The 8,881-nt window shown below is 36.6% G+C and overlaps 1 pseudogene; it reads left to right on the top strand.

The window, feature by feature from the left end:
* Nucleotides 1–27: 27 nt before the first annotated feature.
* LOC128176320 (uncharacterized) lies at nt 28–4,851 on the top strand (annotated as a pseudogene).
* The last annotated feature ends 4,030 nt before the right edge of the window (nt 4,852–8,881 follow it).

Below are 8,881 nucleotides of genomic sequence, written 5' to 3'. Positions count from 1 at the left end.
CCCCCCCCCCCCTGTAGAATTCAAATTTCTTAAATTACATTATAAAATTACCAAAAATATTCCTCGGAGCCCCCTGGCAAACTCAAATGACCGTCGCAACCCCCCCCCCCCCTCGTGAAAAGTTTTCTGGATACGCACATGTTTCATATCACCAAACAGAAGTTCAGAGTTGTAGAGTTGGTGAAATTGAGATTTACCGCTGGCAGCATTTGGTTGCCATCGGTGAACTATGGTGGTCATTGTTCACCAAGTGCTGCCATTTGTAGCAATTTTACTTCAGAAAAGTCATAAGATATAACATTGCAATAGCTTCCAATAATAGCTCTAAAAATAAGAAAACCAGCTGTTTGTAGCCTGTATACCCCTATAGAAAATTTAGACTCGCCCACTCTCAGGTAACACACCTGAGTGACCAAATCGATTGCTTTCAATTTTAGCTCTCGAGGTGTGTAGTCGATGTGTTTTTCGTGCGCGTTTGATGGCTTAATCACAGCTATCGTCGCCATACGCCGAGGGAAGGCAGACTCCTCGGGACCAATTACGAGTTGATGTTTCCGAATCTGAACAAATTGGGACAGAAAATGAATTTTCAGGGAACGAAAGTACTTACACGCCAAGAAAGGGCACTAGAACACGTTCGCCAGTTATGGGCACAAGTAAAAACGCGCCGTTTCGGAGCACGAGAAAATCGCCTGTTCAGGGCACTAGAAACAATACAGACATTGGGGTAAGAAGCTCGTCTGAAAGTCCAGAACGTGAACGTTTGAGAACTAAACGCAAACGTAAGTACAAGAAATCCAGTGACGAAGTTCAGATACTTTATCATCATCAGAATCGAACAATTCTAGCGACTCCAATTCAGGTCTTGATTCGGACACTAATTTTGATCCTTCTAGCATTATAGAAAAAGGTTCCAAGGTTCCTAAAAAAATCACAAAATACATTGCTAAGTATGCAAATCAAGGTATCTCAAAAAAGATCAGACAGGAAGTCACTAAAAACTGTGGAATTCCAAATAGTAAACAATTACAACCTAAGCAAACAGACAGATTTGTAAAGAAAATGTTTAGAAAAAAGTTTAATCAGCCTCTATCAGATAAGAAAGAAAGAACTATTATCAATACTCAGTCGATACGAATTTTAGACGCAACAGGCTCGTTGGCGATTTTATGGAATGAAGCTGAAAAATTAAAGAAACGGGACAAAGGCGTTGATCCCGTTGATGTCATCAATATTGTTCAACGTGCCTTAGTTTTAATTGGGAATGCCCATTTTGTTTTCATGACAGATAGAAGAAAGGGTCTTTTGAGTAGAATCTTACCAGACTGTGTAGATTTAGTTGACGACAGCATGGCTAAGAAAGCCTTATTAAAGTCAAAAAATTATCTGTTTGGTAACAAATTTCGTAAGATTTTGACAAATGATGGAAAAGATTACAAAGAACTGTACGAGATGATTCCCCAACGCAAACGGGAACTTGACAAAAATGTTTATTTCGGTCAAAAGTCTCATTACAGCTCAGAGAACAAGCAGCAACAACAGCAGTTTTTTCGTTACGGGCCCCCAAGCAACAACTTCCGGTTTTGGGGCCAGACCAGCAGAGGCCGATATCAGAGAAAGTCTTGGCCACGAGATCAGAACCAGACAAGAACGACCAAGAACTAATACAGGTAAGAACAGCTTGTTTATTTCCCCAAAACCCAGAACAATCATCAGTGCCAATCGCAGGGAGAATAAAATATTTCTATCAGAATTGGAAAGTTCTTACGAGAGACCAATGGGTATTGCATGTAGTCCAAGGCTTAACTTTGGACTTTGTTCAAACCCCAGTTCAAACCCACCCCCCTTTTTAACCTTCTTTCAATCAGATCAAAACGGATCTAGTCGACCAAGAAATAAAATCAATGTTAGAGAAAAGAGCAATAAAAGTAGTAAAAGATCAAAAGGGTTTCTTAAGCTATCTATTTCTGGTACAGAAAAAGGAGGGGGGCAACACCCTGTTGTGAATCTAAAGGAATTAAACGGGTTTCTGAAATACCAACATTTCAAGATGGAAGGCATTCATTTAGTAAAGGATATAATACAGGAGAAAGATTGGCTTGTGAAATTGGATCTAAAAGATGCATATTTCACAATACCGATTCACAAAAATTTTCAGAAATTTCTGCAATTCAGATGGAAAGAAGAAATTTACGAATTTACATGCCTTCCATTTGGAATATCGGTAGCACCCCTTGTTTTCACAAAAATGATGAAGGTTCCAATCAGTTGCTTGAGAAAAATGGGTTCATCTGGTCGTTTATCTGGACGATATCCTCATTATGAATCAGTCGAAACAAGGAGTTCTGACCGATTGCAAGTGCGCGATAAATGTATTTGAAAGCCTGGGTTTTGTCGTAAATTACGAAAAATCAGTGTTAGTCCCATCCAGTGTGATGGAATATCTAGGATTTACAGTAAATACAATAGACATGACTCTGTCACTTCCAAAGCAAAAAATTCAAAAGATAAAGGAGCTGAATCGACAAGTTATTCAAAGCAATCATGTGTCGATACGCTTTCTGTCCGAACTGATAGGGAATTCAAGCGATATTCCCGGCTCTGTTGCATTATCGCCACTTGCAATCAGAGAAGAACATGGTCCTAAGACAGGGTGGGGGATACAACACAATTGTGACGTTATCCGATCAAGCCATACAAGAGGTAAACTGGTGGGTAAATCAGGTAGAGGTGTGGAACAGAAAGTCCCTTATAAATCCCAATCCCGCAGTTATAATTTAAAGCGACGCAAGCAAAAAGGGGTGGGGTGCAGTATGCGAGAAAGTGCGCATAGGAGGGATTTGGCTGTCAGGGGAGTCTCCAAACCATATAAACGTTTTGGAACTTTTAGCGGTAACGTACGCGGTGAAAGCATTTTTAAAAGAAAAATCGGATCTGCAAGTTCTAGTTCAAACCGACAACAAGACCGCTATGACGTATATAAACAAAATGGGGGGAACCCAATCCGCTCAGTGCAATCAAATTGCCCTCGATCTCTGGGAATGGTGTCTTCAAAGAAACATAATAATAAGAGCAGATCATATACTAGGTCACCAAAATCTTATAGCAGACTGGGAATTGAGGCATCATTCGGATTCGAGCAGTTGGATGTTGAATCCACAATTGTTTCAGACACTTTGTCAAATGACCATAGATTGCAATGTAGACCTTTTTGCCGATCGAACAAACGTTCAACTACCGACTTACATGAGCCGGCTCCCAGATCCCCATGCAGTAGCGTACGATGCTCTTCTCCATCCATGGAACAATATCAAGGGATATGCCTTTCCCCCGTTTTGTCTTATAGCTCGTTGTCTCAAAAAGACGAGAATGGAAAAGACGACGATTCTATTAATCGCCCCTGCTTGGACAACACAACCATGGTACGCAACTCTCCTAGAGATGTCTGTACAAGACCCAGTTCTCCTCCCGGTCCACCCACAAACTTTGATAGCCCCGGACGGTCAGATTCACCCACTTCTTCAGAACGAATCCCTACAACTAGTAGGCTGGGTTGTTTCAGGAATAATCTTAAATATTATTCGCTATCAGAGGACACTGAAAAACTACTTTTCAGTTCCTGGTCAAAAGGAACAAACAGTTCTTACGACTCAGCCTGGAATAAGTGGACACGCTGGTGTCTGGAAAGGCAAACTGATCCCTTTTCGGTATCTATAAGTTCCGTGTTAGAATTCTTGAGCTGGTTACATCATAGCGGTAATCAGTATCGTACAATTAACGTTCATAGGTCCGCTATTTCATCCGTACTACCCTTTGTAGATAATTTACCTGTTGGTCAACATTATCTTGTCAAACATCTTATGAAGGGAATTTTGAAAGAAAACCCACCCCTGCCAAAATATACCGTTTTGTGGGATGTAGATCTTGTACTTTCATATTTGAAAGACTTGCCAGATAACAAAGATTTATCTTTAAAAGTATTATCCAAAAAATTAGCTATATTGTTAGCTATTGCAGCCCCAAAACGTGTCTCTGAATTGGCACGTTTAGATATACGTTTTATGAAATTAACACCTGAGTATGTTGTTTTTCGTTTACCAGGTATATCAAAAACCCAGAGGGACCGCAACGCTAAAGAAGTCACCTATCACAGATTTTCTGACGAACGCATCTGTGTTCTGGAGTGTTTATGTGTCTATTTGGAAGCCACAAAAGGTTTCAGGAATGGGGACAATGCTGAGGTAAGCGATCCTTTGCTTCGTGCAGTAGTCAAGCCTCATAAAGGATTAACACCAAACACCATTTCAAACTGGATAAAAAACATCATGACTTTATCTGGAATAGATACTGCAAAGTTTCAGGCGCACTCTGCGAGAGGGGCGTCCACTAGTAAGGCTAATAACAAAGGAGTTTCTTTAAATGAGATTTTGGATATGGCTGATTGGACAAATGTATCAACTTTCAATTTTTTTTATTGCAGACCAGTCTCATCTGCGGGTTCATATGGGAATGCAGTATTATCGTGTGGTGAGTGCACAAATTTATAATTTGTGAGCTTTGAACGTGCAATGTTATATCTTATGACTTTTCTGAAGTATAATTGAAGATTTTATGAAGGCGCTTTAGCGCCTGATATGAAATATAGATTATACGAAGAAAAGTCATAAGATATAACATTGCAATCCCGCCACACCCAAACCCTTATACACACTCTTGACTTTGTAATATACAATATATATATATTCGTTTAAAGCAATTACTTTTGTATGCTTTTAGATGATGTGGATGCAGCCGGTTTTCCGCCTTGAAAAGATTCCTGGAATTATTTTGTATATAAACTGAAAATAAATGGTTGTATAAGATTTATTTCCGATGTTATTTATCTTTAAAAAAAAATAAATAAATAAATTGAAAGCAATTGATTTGGTCACTCAGGTGTGTTACCTGAGAGTGGGCGAGTCTAAATTTTCTATAGGGGTATACAGGCTACAAACAGCTGATTTTTTCTTATTTTTAGAGCTATTATTGGAAGCTATTGCAATGTTATATCTTATGACTTTTCTTCGTATAATCTATATTTCTAATCTATATTTCATATCAGGCGCTAAAGCGCCTTCATAAAATCTTCAATTTTTATAGGTAGAAACATGAACGATTTTGTGTCAAATTCAAGGAAATGGTCGTCTTTGGTTACCATTGGTTACCAACTGTAACTATCTGAACATATAAAACGGTGGAAAAAATTATCATCAAATAAATATACTTCAGTAACTGCATGTATTACCCCAACACAGTTATAAAAAAATGCTTCGTTTAATGATTTATTCTACTATAAAATTTGAGGTCAAAATACAAAAATTTTACAATTTTATTTCAAATTGTATTACAAAAGACGTCATTGATTACTACAACATGACTATCAATCCTTACTACAACATGACTATCAATCCTTACTACAACATGACTATCAAATCCTTACTACAACATGACTATCAATCCTTACTACAACGTGACTATCAATCCTTACTACAACATGACTATCAATCCTTACTTCAACATGACTATCAATCCTTACTACAACATGACTATCAATCCTTACTACAACATGACTATCAATCCTTACTACAACATGACTATCAAATCCTTACTACAACGTGACTATCAATCCATCGTTTATGCAATGATTGTTTAATTGTAAAAGAACTATGTTTAAGTACATTTCCAGTCATATTTTGACCTATTTTAATTGATTTTTAAAAATATCCCATTATTGGAAATTTAGCAAAAAATTTCAGGCTATAAATAGTTACCTGATTTTAAAATGGTAATTGTGCTATCATTAAAATTGCATTATTCATATACCGTATTTTTCTTACAACTTAGCTTGTGAAAATATGCCATAATTGTATTTTTTTTAACTACATCTAACGAATAAGACAATTTTTAATGCATTATTCCCTCTTGTAAACAGAATAAATATGTATAACTTGATACTTTATACAATATTTGTATTTTGTAAGATTTGAACAACTTTTGAATTTTAGTGCATATAATGAAAGAAGCTGTACATTTTTCTTTACAATCATATTTAAGACGAGCAAAAAGTATATCACATATATTGGTGACGGCGGGGCCATAGACAGACTCTATAAGCCTTCAGTTGCCTTTGATTGTATTCAAGATATTCATGCAACGAATTTTACATATTTTATACAACGAATCTTTATTTACATAAGTTTCTACAGATTTCTTATATGCCGCCATATTGAATTAGCATATAATGACGTCACCTACCAAACTTGCCTAAGCTCTAGGCTGCTGGTAGATTTGGTGACCTTATTTGAAATTGAAAGTACACCAATGGTCAACATTGATAACCAATTGCTACCACTGGGAACCATTTGTAGACATTGATGACCGAACTTAATTGCCGTTGGTAACAATCTGGTGAACTCTGAACGCACCTACTGCATTACGCTTTGTTCAGCTAAGCACAAGATACATTAATTCGTTACATTTAATATTTTTTAAGTAGCATTTAGAAAGAAATTTTAAAGAATAAAACATGTTTTAGTGATAAATAAATTTTCAAATACAGTATAAACTAGCAGCAGGTCTGTAGCTCCTGGTCTAAAAAAATCCGGATGGACGACCTGGGAGCTACAGTGGCACCCATTGAAAAAATTGTGTATTTATTGCCCACAAAATTTTGCGATAGTTTTGGACTGATTAACCTTATTTATACGCAAAATTTGTGTAAACAATAAGTACAGTTAAATTCTTCATGCAATTTACTATTGATGTCGTCTCTTGACTTGTCACAGACTTTCTCTAAACATGCCAACCGACCTCGAAAAACGAAGTATATTAAATTCACGTCCAGAACGAGAGTAGACGTCTTCACATCTATACAAATTGCGCCACATCATTTTACGGGGCAGGTGATGGTGTTTAAAAGGGTAAAGTGACAATATCCGTAGTAAAATTTTCGAGAAATGTTGTGGAATCAAATACTTGTACACAATGTGTTCGGGAATAAGATTAATCAGTCCAAAACTAGAGCAATTTTTTGTACTTTTTACTCTGGGAGGCACTTTAGCACCCAGGTCGTCCATCCAATTTTTTTTCAGACCGGGAGCTACAGACCTGCAGATAATTATAAACACTTTCTCATGCGCGGATCTAGAAGGGGGGGGGGGTCGGGAGGGAAAATGAAAATTTATTAAATTTACATAACAATCATGCCTCAGACCCCCCCCCCCCCGGCAAACACAATTATCCTTCGGACCCCCCCCCCCTTTGGAAAAATTTTCTGGATTCGCGCATGTTTCTGTTGTTTCTAGTACACTATACAAGTTTTCAATGTTAATCTGCGCTTTTACATTTTTTAAATGTTTCAATATCATATAACCCATAATTCCGTATGAATGAAATTATAAAACATAAACATCCCATAATACCCAAATGAGCTCAAAATGGACCCAATGGGGATGAGGAAATTATTTCAAACGATTGCCCGCAATGCCCTCTACCTCCATACTAATATCAACACACACACACCTTATTGCTGAAGGAGGACCAGGGCGATGGACGGTGAAATATGAGAATATAATATTTTGAATCACTTGTGATATTGTACATTTACATGACAAAAATTATACAATTTAAAAATCCACAACTGATGTTCTTTAAGGTACTCAATGTATAACGACCACATTTTGTACATAATAAATGAATGGTCCAATATTCATTTTGAAGGTGTCATCAAATAAAAATACACCGCCCCAATATTTTTCAAAATTTTGACTATTGTCTAATCAGTTGCAGCTTGAATTTTACATTGAAGTCTATGGGCAACGCGTGTTTTATTCAGATAGTGTAAAAAGTCATTCGCCCGCCTCTCGCTGCGCTCGGTATTACTACATACATGTATATACATGTACTATAATAACTGTCATGTGGTCACAAAAAGTCACGTGATCAACGTCCCTTTCTCTCATTTAAAAATAACATCACTTTGGAGTAACGGCAATAAGATATTATTTACAACTATGTGAATTGGTGATATATATATAAAAAAAAATAGGATAAATTAATAACCAAAATATAATAATATAGTAATGTTGTTCTCAATCCTGACAATTTCTGCTCTTCCTAATTGTTTAATTAGTTACTACTATATACATACATATTATATAATTATGTACCTCTTGTGTAATTTTTATGGATTGAGAGAATAAATGAATTGAAATTGTCTTTAAGTTTGCACTACATGTATATGTACTGGTAACAGCACTTTATGCTTTTTTTGACGCATGATACAGCTTGTTCATTTGTACTAAATAGCTCCGCCCAAAGCAAGAAGACATGCCTATTGTTACCGAGTTAAGTGGTTTACAGACAGACACCAACCCTACCACCTCCAGAGACAACATCAACATATATCAAAACATAAGTTATAAAAGCATTTTTAAAATTTCTACAAAATTAATCATTTAAGTGACTGTACAGTTTGGTTTTGTTTTTGTTTTACAAATATTGCATGTTTATACCTACTCAGGAAGACTGAAATACTGTACAGCAATAATTTAAATGCATACCTTGATTTGGAATTCGTCAAGCCTTTTCTGATAGATTCTGTTCATAAATTATGTTGAAAACAACTCATACACAGTTCGTTATCAACATTTACTTCAATGTAGTATGTATTTAAATCAATAAAAATATTAACCCTTGGATCATAAAACCAATCTAAAATAAATAGGACCCAGGGGCGGATCTATTTACAATTCCCAGGTTCTGAGGGGGTTTTCTGTTTGTGAGGCGGGGGTTGGGTGACGTGTAAGACCTATACGATTATATCAGGAAGGACGATATTCAT

This window comes from Crassostrea angulata, chromosome 3, assembly GCF_025612915.1.
Source record: "Crassostrea angulata isolate pt1a10 chromosome 3, ASM2561291v2, whole genome shotgun sequence".
Taxonomy (NCBI): Eukaryota; Metazoa; Mollusca; class Bivalvia; order Ostreida; family Ostreidae; genus Magallana; species Magallana angulata.
Note: the sequence above shows the minus strand (reverse complement) of the source record. Positions and strands in the feature narration are given on the sequence as shown.